The 12291-nt window shown below is 39.9% G+C and overlaps 1 long non-coding RNA gene across 1 annotated transcript; it reads left to right on the top strand.

Moving 5' to 3' along the window:
* The first annotated feature begins 990 nt into the window (after positions 1-990).
* Positions 991-11736, top strand: LOC126499223 (uncharacterized). Its single transcript, XR_007591027.1, has 3 exons — positions 991-1114; positions 5920-6089; positions 11633-11736. It is a non-coding gene; the product is annotated as an uncharacterized lncRNA (long non-coding RNA).
* Positions 11737-12291: the final 555 nt, after the last annotated feature.

Here is a 12291-nt window from a genome sequence, read left to right as displayed (position 1 = left end):
TTTAATTCTTCCTCTGGAGCCCAGGAGTTAACATATCAGTTACCATGGGCTGCTCAATCAGCCTGTGGGTACCAGGCAAACAAGGTGCTGATGTATAGAAAACAGTCAGAGTGAAAGGGAAACAAGGTTTGGTGGCCAATGCTGCACATGGCGGGTGAAAAGAACAGAAGCAGGCGATGAAAGGAGACAGAGACAGAGACCCACATTGGAGCACCGGACTGAAATCTCAAGATCCAAATCAGGAGCAGAAGGAGAGAGAGCACAAGCAAGGAACTCAGGACCGCGAGGGGGGCACCCACACACTGAGACAATGGGAATGTTCTATTGGGAACTCACCAAGACCAGCTGGCCTGGGTCTGAAAAAGCCTGGGATAAAACCGGACTCGCTGAACATAGCAGACAATGAGGACTACTGAGAACTCAGGAACAATGGCAATGGGTTTTTGATCCTACTGCACGTACTGGCTTTGTGGGAGCCTAGGCAGTTTGGATGCTCACCTTACTAGACCTGGATGGAGGTAGGTGGTCATTGGACTTCCCACAGGGCAGGGAACCCTGATTGCTCTTTGGGCTGACGAGGGAGGGAGACTTGATTGGGGGAGAGGGAGGGAAATGGGAAGCGGTGGCAGGGAAGAGACAGAAATCTTTAATAAATAAATAAATAAATAAAATAATTAACAGACAAAAACAGAAAAAAAATTAGAATGGATAGCAACCACAAGGGACTCATGGCAGTGACAGTTACATGGGTAAGAACTCTGGGAAACAGCGCTCTTCCTGGACTTTGACAGATATTAGAGCAGGACAAGCTCCAGGACACTGTCCAGATAAACCGAGGGTCAACATGGCTCTCTCTTTTAATGAATCAAAGCATGAGACATAACTGCAGAATGAGGTCATAGTCAACATTCCGCGAGTTGGTTTGTAGATTAGATTGGAAGGGCAGGCGCGTGTTTCAGATGGCTGCAGAGTGTTACAGTCAGCACACACTCTGTCTCTCACTGCTTTGCGTGGCCTCCCAGAGAAATCGCCTGCTTAGACTTCTGAAGTTTTCCCTTTTCTGAGGCGCAAATGCTTGTTCCCATCCGAAGACCGTTAAAGAGGATCCTCCGAGGTATGTTCCCAAGTGAAACAGTTGTCAGTTTGTATCTCGGTAACAGCAATAAATCAAAGTCCCGGCAAGGGTCTCACTGTGTCCACAGCATGGAAGTGTTTGCAGAGGTCCCTCTGAGGAAATCCAGACCACTTGCAGAGTGTCAACACAGCAAAGTTCCCACAGTTTACTCCCAGAAGGTGCGGACTAGACCCTTGTGCTGCTCTTAACACACCTTCTGTGTCGTTTCCAGGAAATCCGCATCCTTATCATTCACACAGAGACCCTGGAACTGGGGAAAGTGTGGAGAGGGACGTTAGACTTTGGGGCATCGGGTTCTAAATGAGATGCATTCCTCAGACCCCCACCCTCCATGTCACGAGGATCTATGTGCAGTGGAGGTGGAAAGACCTTTAAAGCCAGAGGTAGTGGATGGGTGACACCAAGCATCCGCCTTCTAGGTGCAACAGAACTAGTGCACAGACTCAGAGAGACTGTGGCGGCACAAGACCTGCACAGGTTCAAGACAGACAGGGTCCCAGCCATGAGGGGGAAATGGACATGGGAATCCATCTCTAACCAGGAAGCTATCTGACACGACAGCCACCAGCAAGAGAAAAGCAGTTTTCTCCAGTGGAGTGCCACTGGGTGTAGCAACAGTCTACAGGGCAGGCCCCTTCCCAGCCGCAGTTGGTGAAGAACCCAGTAATAGCTTTTAGGGACTTTATTGCCCCATTTTGCATTGTTTCAGTATTTTTTTTTTTGTCTTATTGGATTTTTGTCTGCTTGTTTTGATTTTTTTCTTTTTTGTTTCTTGGGGATATTTTTTGGATATTATTGTTTGTCTGCATTTCTTGTTTTTTTGTTTGTTATGTTTTAGAGAGAAATAAAACATAAAACTGAGTGACTAGGGAGGTGAAAAGTTTCTGTAAAGAATTTGGGGAGGGGAAAACATGATCAAACTATATGGTATATAAACATTAATAAAAAAACAAAGAAATTTCAGTTAATGACGGCTATTGAGAATCTTCAAATAGAGGTCTCAGACCTGGAAGCAATGTGCACTCATTACTACTTAGATAGTATTTATTTTTAGGTCTTCTGAGTGGAAAGAACAAAGAAATATATATTTTAATATTTTTCATATAATTGCCTGTATCTATATTGACCTAAATATTCATTGCTAGTCTACCACTACAGGAATCATTAGGGTCTTGCTGGCTTAGTGGGGAATGCCTCGTTCAACACTGGAAACTGACTCCCACCCCCCCACTTCATTAGTTATGCAGTTTCATGCTTGTGTATCAGTGTTAGAATCCTAATGCTTACAACCCTGAGACATAACTGATTGAGTAGGTTATAGTGCTTATGTGTCATTTCATAAGAGAAACAAGTGTGAAGTTTGTCGCTTTAAGGATGCTTACATCTAAGCTGGCGCTCTGAATGTGTCACTGCTACGGTCACCTCCCTCCCATAATTAGAATAAAGCAGACAATCTGTCACTGCTAGATCTTCCTCGTTTGCTTATTATTATTTTTTTCTGTAACTTCTTGGATAATTATTGAACAATGCAGAAGCAGAAGTTCTCCTTGGAATGATATGATCTCAGAGATCACATGCCCGTATGTTCGTATCCACCTGGCATGCTGCGAGAAACGCTGGACCTCAGAGTACTTTTCAGAGTTCAAATATATACAGTGATGTCTCTGGAGGCAGCATATTTGTGTGTGACGTATGTGGTTCCTGTGTGATGTATGTGTTGTGTATGCTGGCGATCTCTATGTGTTTGTGTGGATATGATGGGTTTATGTGCTGTGTGTTTGTGTATGTAAGTGGGCTGTGTGTTTGCATGTGTATGGTGTATTTATGTGTTGTGTGTATATATTTTATGATGTGTACGTTTGGACGTGATGTATGTTTGTGTATGTGAGAGAAGTGTTTGTGTGTTCGCAGAGTGGATATGTGCTCTTCGTTCATGAGAATGGTGTGTATTTCAGTGAATGATAGTGGATTTTAAATGGTAGCGAATTTTTACAAACTTTAAAGGGATTCTGACATCTCCTTTATCCAAATAGAATAAATGAATGTTGAGTTTTATGACCAAATCTATCCCAGTCACAAAAGAATAATGGCATTTTTTAAAACTGTCATTTTCACCAGTGCCATGGAAATACTTAGTGAAGGTTAATGCCACTCAAAATACATGAAGAAACACAGTCTGTCATCCCTCTCTGACATCATCCAGAAACCAAAGTTCATAGGCACATCATGAGGACTGACGTCTGCTTACTGTCCGGACAAGCCAGTGAAATAGACAGGGGATACGCGTGCCTTCTGTGTGCCTTCCTCCCATTCTTCACGGTGAAGTTTGCTCTCTGTCAGTTTCACACGGGAAGCGAATGCATTATCGCCTTTACTCCCACCCACCCTATAGCCTCTTCTCCCCAGAGGTCCCCTTCTCCTTCTCATGCCTGTTTGTGACCAACTGTTTTAGCCAGGGCTATTTGTGCTTTTAAATAAAAATATAACCCTTCATCCCTTCCCTTTCCTTCCTCCGACCCATCCCAAGCCCCATCTCCGTCTCAGTGATAGCTCCTTTGCCTGTGACTATTGTGTGCATGCACGCACGCGCACATGCGCGCGCACATGCTCACCTCTCTGAGTTGTTGCTGTTGCTCTTATGTGTATAGTACAAGAGTTGAGTACTTTTTATTAAGTAAGCAATTGGGGGTCTCGTCCCCGAGAGAAACCAATTCACTGTCTCTCAGCAGTCATTGGTTCTCTGTAGTTCTTTGCTTAAGGTAGAGGAGGTGAAAAATTTTTCCCCTTCTAGTTAAGTATGTTTATTGATATCATCACTGCTCCCTTTTAATTGGGCTACAAGATACTAACTAGGTTTGTGAAAGATCTTTTCATACAACCTTCATTTTGGCTACTTTTTTCTCCGCCCCCCTTATCTCCCCAGCCCTCCCCATCTACACGTTCTATCCCTAGCACTACCTCCCTCTGTTTTCATTTTAAGAACATTCTACTAATCTCCATCACATGGCAAAAGGACATCTGTCAATCTAGGGACGACACATACACAGAGTAGGGCAATCTTTGCCTGCTACACCTCTGGCAAAGTAGTAATGTCTATAACACACCAAGATCTCAGATGACTAAATATTAAGAAAATAACCTGATCAGAAGTGACCTACAGAGCTCAATAGTTCTCAAAAGGAAAAATACAAACGGGAAGGAAATACTATAGGATGGGTTTGATACATTTAGGTATTGTGGGGATGCAGATGAAAGCCTCTTTGGGAGGCTACCTCACTTCAGTCAGAACTGCATTTATCAGGAATACCAATGGTGAGGAATGCTGGTGTGGATGTGTGTGTGCACGTGTGCCTGTGTCTGTGTCAGGGGAAGGGGGCGCTCTTACCCTGTTGCTGGGAGTGGTGGGGGTGTAAACTTGTGCAGTTTTTCCACTTTGGAAATCAGTCTAAAAGTTTCTTAAAAACCAGAAATGAAGCTCCCTCTGCATTTGAAATGCAATTTCAAATTTGAAATGAAAGTCGTCTCCCCTTTCATAAACAGCAGAGTCCTGATTTCCCACAGCTCGTTCCTCTCGGCAGATGCTCATTCTGGTCTCTGTACTGTGACGTTCAGCACATGCATTCATTTAGGCAACTCTCCGCCTTCTGTTCTGCTCAAGCCAGCCAACATTAATTAAACATTACACAATGGCCGAGTTAGCTTTAAAAGGAGGGAAAATCACTCCCATTGTTTTCAATATTTATATGTAGTAGGAAAATGTATGTATATAAACAGCTATAACAAACTACATCCCGAAGTATTACAAAAGATGTTAGTAATGATGGACACACAAACAGAAGCGAATAAAATAATCATGAAGGGAGATAAGAAAACAGAGTCACAAAAACTGAAAATGGGCATGCAGAAGACATCTACCCTGGGCTGGGAGAGCAAGTCAATGAAAGGGGTAGATGCTAAAATCTCTTAGATGTGTTTTAAAAATTTGTCATTAATTTTATTAATTCAAAACATACCATATACACAAACACACTTGTCATACCATATACACACAAATACACATGGCACAAATGCCCATAGATATACAGACACACATGTCATAGACACAACATACATACACAAAAATACACGACATAAGCACAACATATACAAAGACATATGACATAATCACATACGACACACAATCATAAAGGGAATGAACATACCATATGCACAGAGAAACACATGACATAGGTACACTAGATACACAAATACACATGCCGTACATACACAAACATATATAGTACAGACACACCATATGCACACAAACACATATGATATATACACATTACATATACATACATGGCATAGACTATATTACACATATATACACATGTCATAGTTATACTAGACAAACACACATGGCATAGACATACCATACACATACAAGCATACATGGCATAGGCTGTAGTATATTAACACACACAACATAGATAAACCAGACACACAGACATAAATATACCATAGGCATGCAGGCACATAGAGATAACATGTATACACAAAAAAAGATCACATAAATATATATATCACCTACTCATAAAGATGGGCACCACAAACACCCTTGCTTAAATTTTATATTGATATTTCAATAAAAATACCCATAAATCTGGGGAGTAGGAAAAAGGAAAAGGAAAATTATAAAACGTATGATTACAAATAATTTTAAGAATTAATACTTCTTTAAAAAAGTAATTCCTTCTTACACCAAGATCATTGGGCTACTGAGGGTCACGTCTTTATGTTCCCAGGTTTGACAAGTTGATACAATAGAGAAATTCCACGTTCTTCTTGAAGGTTCAGTTCTGGAGCGATCACGTAACAGGAATGGAAGCTGGTCGAGTGAGAGCCAGCAGCACCATTGCTTCATCCGCAGGGACATCTGTTCTACCACCAGTTCCAAGCCATGATTAGCACGGAGGTAAACGCTTATATGGCTCTCTTCCTAAAACCTTTGTTTCTCTTTAGATCTACAGTCTCCAAACAGGAGACGGTCTGAGCTTTCTCATAAATATAAGAAAACCATAGCAACAATCTCCTTATTACCACTGTCCCTCTACTAGGCAGTCGGCAGAATCTGACACATGAGGAAGCTTCTCTGCTGTGTCCATTTATATCAAAGCACTCCATTGTGGGGTGGGTTTAGTGAAATGGGAAAGTGCATGTGTAGCAACCATTGGCTTTATAATAACTCACTCTGGCTACCATCCTGATGACCTTATACATTATCTTTATAGGTGATTTTGATGTTTTACTGAAAGGTCAAGATACAAAGTTAGTTATATCTTATCTTTAGCTGTTCATGCTGGGTCATGGGTTATTATTCCCTGGATATGAGGCTCTTACACAGATGTCACATAGACTCATCATTTCTGGCCTCTCTACCTTCTGTCAGCACGGGGAGCATTTCCCTTCCCACATCCTCATCCATTGCTCCAAAAAGAGAGGTCTGCTGTTGATCAACATTTTTATTGATTCAAGCTTTTCATGCTTTTTTGGTATCTTTCCTTGCAATATTTTTTAAAAGAAGGTCAAATGCTACATTCTAAAATATTCTTCATTCATGTTGAGCAGATCACACATACCTATGATTTGTGCCCATTCGGATATAGTCCTAATGTGTCAAGGTTGAGACGTTAAGTAAACTAGAGATTTCAAAGCTAAACTTCCCACAGTAACAAAAATTCACCTCCCTTGCAATGACGTATGGCTAAAAACATTTAATAGCAAAGTCTTTGTCCAGTAAGTGTACATTTCTATGACTGTATTGCACACTGAGATTTTCTCCATTTTACACAGCTCAACATGGGCCATCTTTTGCTTGGAAAAAGGGGAAATGGCCCATTTTCCTTTAACCTATATATCCTCAGGCTGGATACTCGTGACTTAGAAGCATTGCTGGGCCTTTATCCAATATTAATTTCTCATGGTTTTTCTGATCATTACCTAAACATTCACCCAGGCAGAATTTAATTTAGACTAACCTTTGTTTAGCATCACCAAGCCATCTGCTCACTATTTTTCCAGTAACATATCTCCTAGGGGATGTTACCATAGCTGTTTCTCTCTCAAAATATTTTTAGACATTGGAAAATAGTCTAAACGTTTCGTTAAAATAAGAACGTTCTTGGGCCAAAGAGATAGTCCAACAGGTTAAGGAACTTACTACCAAACCTGATGACCTGAGTTCTAACCTCAAAACCTAAGTGGTAGAAAGAGAGAACCAACTCCCACAAGGTGTCCTTTGATGGCTACATGTGAGTCCTGGCACACTTGCATACACACAAAGACATATGTGCACATACAAGCACACACACATCAATTACTAAATATAACAAAATATTTTAAAATAAGAAACATGTTCACAAAGGCCTATCTGTAAGAGTCAAACCCAGGAACTTTAAATGTAAGGAAACATTCTTCCACTAAGTTAAACCCCCAAATATTGTTTTGACATTTAATATTTTATCTTCAATAAATCTTACAATAAGAGGTCAACTGTTCTTGTCTTCTTTTTGACTAACTTATTAATATACAGCCTATAGCAACATATACTATTGCATATGTATGTATATATCATGTTATACACACATGCATGTATATAGCATATATAGTATAGTTGACAGAAGCAATCACTGCATTGTAGGGAAAATTGGCCATTTACTTTAGATGTTCCTAACTAAATTATTGTGGGCTTTCTAGACCTCATAAAATAAAAGAAATGTCTCTTGGGCAAGGTAAGTAGTGGGTTGACACTGTGATATCACTGGCTTTGAGACATTATTTCCTTCATTGTCACATCTGTTGTTAGGAGCAAACCTAAGTTTCATCCTTTAGTTTTAACCTCACTAACTATTTAGGTATCATAATAAGGCTTTCTACTTACTGGAAGATTATCTACTTAATTTAAATAAAATGGTCATTTGTTATAATTATTTGGATAAATTTCAAATTATTTATTTTATTTAGATCTATCCATCAAAAATCTATCTATCTATCTATCTATCTATCTATCTATCTATCTATCTATCTATCTTCATCTTTTTGTCTCAGTGTTTTGATACATGAATTTATGTAGCCTGGACTGAATGCAGACTCACTGCACAGCGAGTGTGGACACTGAATTCCCATTCCTCCTGCCTTCGCCCCTCAAGTCCTAGGATTATTGGTGTGTGCCCACAAAACAGTCTTCATTTTTTTTAAAAATTAGATATTTGCATTCGTTCTTCTTTTTCTCTAATTTCTCTCCTTTGATCCATGTAGATTTCTAGCTTTGTCTTGACAGTTCTTTTTCTTGTGCTGTTGTCTGTGGTAGGTATTTTGTGTATTATATCCAGTGCCCTTTTCCCAGGCTGACTTTCCAGTTCTCTGTTTGATAATTGCATTAGCAGCTAAGTTTTCACAGATTACAGGTGGTTCTCATCAGTTACAGATTGTAAGCAGTTGCTAACTGATACACAGGGTACAGCATCACCTTTGTATAGAGGATGATTCTTAGGTCATTCGTGGTTAGTGTCAGCTTTGTATAGAGGGAGATCCTGAGTTCATTCATGGCAATAGGTCCCATGGTATCCTCCCAAAGCTAGACTTTATTTGATAAGCAATGTTTACTTAGGTGTCACTTTTCCCTTTCTCTTTCGTCTTTTACTCATTCGTTAGTGTATTTTCCTAAGTCAAGTTTACTTAAAATCATTTGTACGCAATCTCGTCTTCAGACCCAGTTCCTGGAACAGTGAACACAAGATATGAGTTTAACTCTCATGCATGTGATTTTGTTCTTTCATTCATCTGCAATGGAAAAACATTGAATGGGGATCAGGGATGTTGTACAGTGCCTGCCAGAAGCCCAAGTTTAACTTATGAGATTATGGAAAGAATGTAACTGGGCTTTGGGCACCAAATGCCAGAGTTGGAGGAACTTCTACGGAACAGATCAGCAGACACAAATCTTCAGCCATTTGCACTGTGATTACTCAGTATGAATGTATAAATGGCAGTGACTTGTTTTAGAGTTGCTGTTAAGTTTTTTGGTATGCTCTCTTTTAACTTAAAAATTTTCTTTCCTCTTGTGTGGCCATTGTGCACAGTCAATCTTTAAAGTTGAATTTTCTTAAAACTTAAAACTTGTTAGTCTTCATACAAGATTGTGTTTTCAGTTCCATGCCATCTCCCACATTCAAGGTTGTGCGATTTCATCCTTGTACTTCTAGGCAGATACAGCTGAGCATGGGCTGTCTGGGACAGGTGAATAATTTGTGAGGACTTGGACTGTTTTCTATATGTAAATCACCATGTGGGTCTGAAGGCTTGATGCAATATTACAACTATTGTATAGATATCAATTTAGGTTTATGGGGAGAAAATGTTTCTTCTCACACTGGATTTGAGAGGAAACTAAGCCTATAAGGGGGATATCTGAGACTGGGCCATGAAAGGTCTGGCGTTTGTATTTGATCCACCAGCACATGAAGCTACATGTGCCCATGATCTGAATTCAGATGTTATCTGCACATTCATGTGTGCTCCCATTGCAACTTCAGCCTCTTAGCACCTGCCTCTTTAAATAAAGATTCTTACCTACGTGTTTTTTGGAGAGGTCTCTATGACTTGCTTAAGAAAGAAAAATAAATATTTGTTGTGGAATATTTGTTTTCACTGTGTGAAGATGAGGTGCCACTGTGATTGGTTTAATAAAGAGCTGAATGGCCAACATCTAGGCAGAGAGAATAGGCAGGATTTCCAGGGAGAGAGAGAGAACTCTGGGAAGAAGAGATGTGGAGGATGCCAGGGAGATGTGGAGCAAGTCGGACTTATGGTACAGAGAAGCGTGACCAAGATACATGGCAAATTGTAGATTAATAAAAGTGAGTTAATTAAGTTGCAAGAATAGCCAAAGGTATCCATGTTTTTATTGGGGAGCTGGCAGTCACACTATCTAAAGTTCAACTACATTTGAGAAAGCTTACTACAATTATTCAATTCCTGAATATTGAATAGGCAGTACACCTGTGGCTTGTTTATAAGGGCTGAGAGATGGCCAAAGACACACCATTCGTGGTTCAAGCAGAGTTGACAATCACTCACACAGAAAGAATATAGATAGAAAATGGGTGACAGAAAGGCCTGTGAATGGTCCTCTTAGAATGAGTAAGGAACACAAACATTTGCCGTCTGTGAACAAGATGCTGTCTAGAATAAATACTCAGCTGGAGCTATCTGGAGAGAATGAGGTGGGAAAGATGCAGCTCACACCTCATCTCCATTTCTGATTTTAAGAGATTTAAGAACACAGAATCTATGGGATCAGCACTAGACCTTATAAATAGGCTTGGTAGCAATGATTTTGACACAATTACAACCACATAAATGACCTACAGTGTTGGAGCCACTTGCCAGAAAGAAAGATTATCCCATTCCCAGATTATATTTGATTACATTTCAGCACTCTCTTGATAAAAAGGACAATGCATTTTTTTCTCACTCAAATACATTATGTAGGGAGTATGGATATTCCATTCCTTTGAATTGTCAAATTGCCTCTCCCAAAATTACTAATTTTCTTCAATTTCTTATCCCTTCACTACCTAAATAAAATATGGTGATAGAGATCATTTTATATAATAATATTTAGGCTATATGTATATATAAGTATATTTTGTAAATGGAATGCGAGCAAAATGTAAGAAGAGACTCAGGAAGAAATGGATGGATGGCCCTTTATGTATGGGTGGGGCCTCTGTGCAGACCACTTGGTTGTAGCCTACCCTTTCCCACTTTCCCTTGGCTGGCAAGGCCAAGAATCACAGAGGTTGGTAGAAATAGTTTAGTCTTTAAATATTGCTGATTGGATACTGAAAGACTGCAGTGTGAACAGACTAAAGGCTGTGTGATCTGTATTAGAACTAGCTGAGAGGAAATTGACATCTAAACTTTGCTCTGAAAACAAAACAGCTGCTCTGTTTGTCCAAACATGGACCATCCATATGTAGCTTAGATAGGTCCAAAGGCTCCAGTGAGATTGGGCCCTGCCACTTAGAATGTCATCTACTCCAACCTTTACCAAACACTCAATTAAAAATCATAACAAATGACCCGTCTTAGCATCCTACCATGTTGAGCTCTGGTGTGGGAGTCCCCTCTATATACTGTGAGTACCATTCAACGGTCAAACTGTCTTTGGCCTGCGCAGAGCAGAATAGAGGTAGGTGGAGAAAACTAAACTGAATGCTGGGAGAAAGAAGGCAGAGTGGCTAGATACCATGCAGTGAGAGAAGAAAGACATTAGCTGCCAGATGGAACCTTGTCAGTAGGCCACGAGCCTCATGGTAAAATATAAAACAATGAAAATGGGTTAAATTAAGACATAAGAGGTAGCTTGCATCTGAATTAGCTAACAATACGCTTAAGTGATTGGCCAAGCAATGATTGAAATAATACAGTTTTTTTTGTGTGTGATTATTTCAGGAGTCTGGGCAGCCGGGAAATGAACAAGCAGAGCACCCCTTGATTCCCCTGCCTTTTAGAGTTCATCATTCTGGAAAGCCCTTCTAGTGTTTTGACTAATATATCATGTGATCGTTTGGACATTCCTGATCTCCTTATAAGAACATGAAAATATTTTCTGTGATCTACCAGAGTTGAAATAAATTATTTAATAAAGCTTGATAATTATTTGTGCACTGGCTTATCTTCTTACTTCTCTTTCAACCATTTAAGGAGGGAGGATGAATCAGAAGCTTGCATGACTGAGGCTCGATGTTTAGTATGAATCATTTCATTATCAATGACAGGGCTACTATATTGTAAATATTATTGACAGCCTATGACTACCATAAAATAAATTAATTCATACCCACATGTACGTGTGTGTGTGTGTGTGTGTGTGTGTGTGTTTATGGGGGGAGATTAGGTGTGTTACCTAACAATGTGCTAAAATTGGCCCAGATACCTTAAGGATTAAGAAAGACAGAATGGGCACAGGTCTCATTAGAACTAAAATAAATGCACTGTATAATATGAGTCCTCTTGGGCGATTCATTAAACCCTTTAAACACAGGAGTAAAAATGCACACCATGTTAGAGGGGCACTTTGTAATTGAAGACATATTCTGTTTATTTCCTGT

Source organism: Alexandromys fortis, unplaced genomic scaffold, assembly GCF_014885135.2.
Source record: "Alexandromys fortis isolate MF-2015 unplaced genomic scaffold, M_Fortis_MF-2015_v1.1 scaffold_15, whole genome shotgun sequence".
Classification (NCBI taxonomy): Eukaryota; Metazoa; Chordata; class Mammalia; order Rodentia; family Cricetidae; genus Alexandromys; species Alexandromys fortis.
The sequence above is the reverse complement of the archived record's forward strand: the minus strand, read 5'-3'. Positions and strand labels throughout refer to the sequence as shown.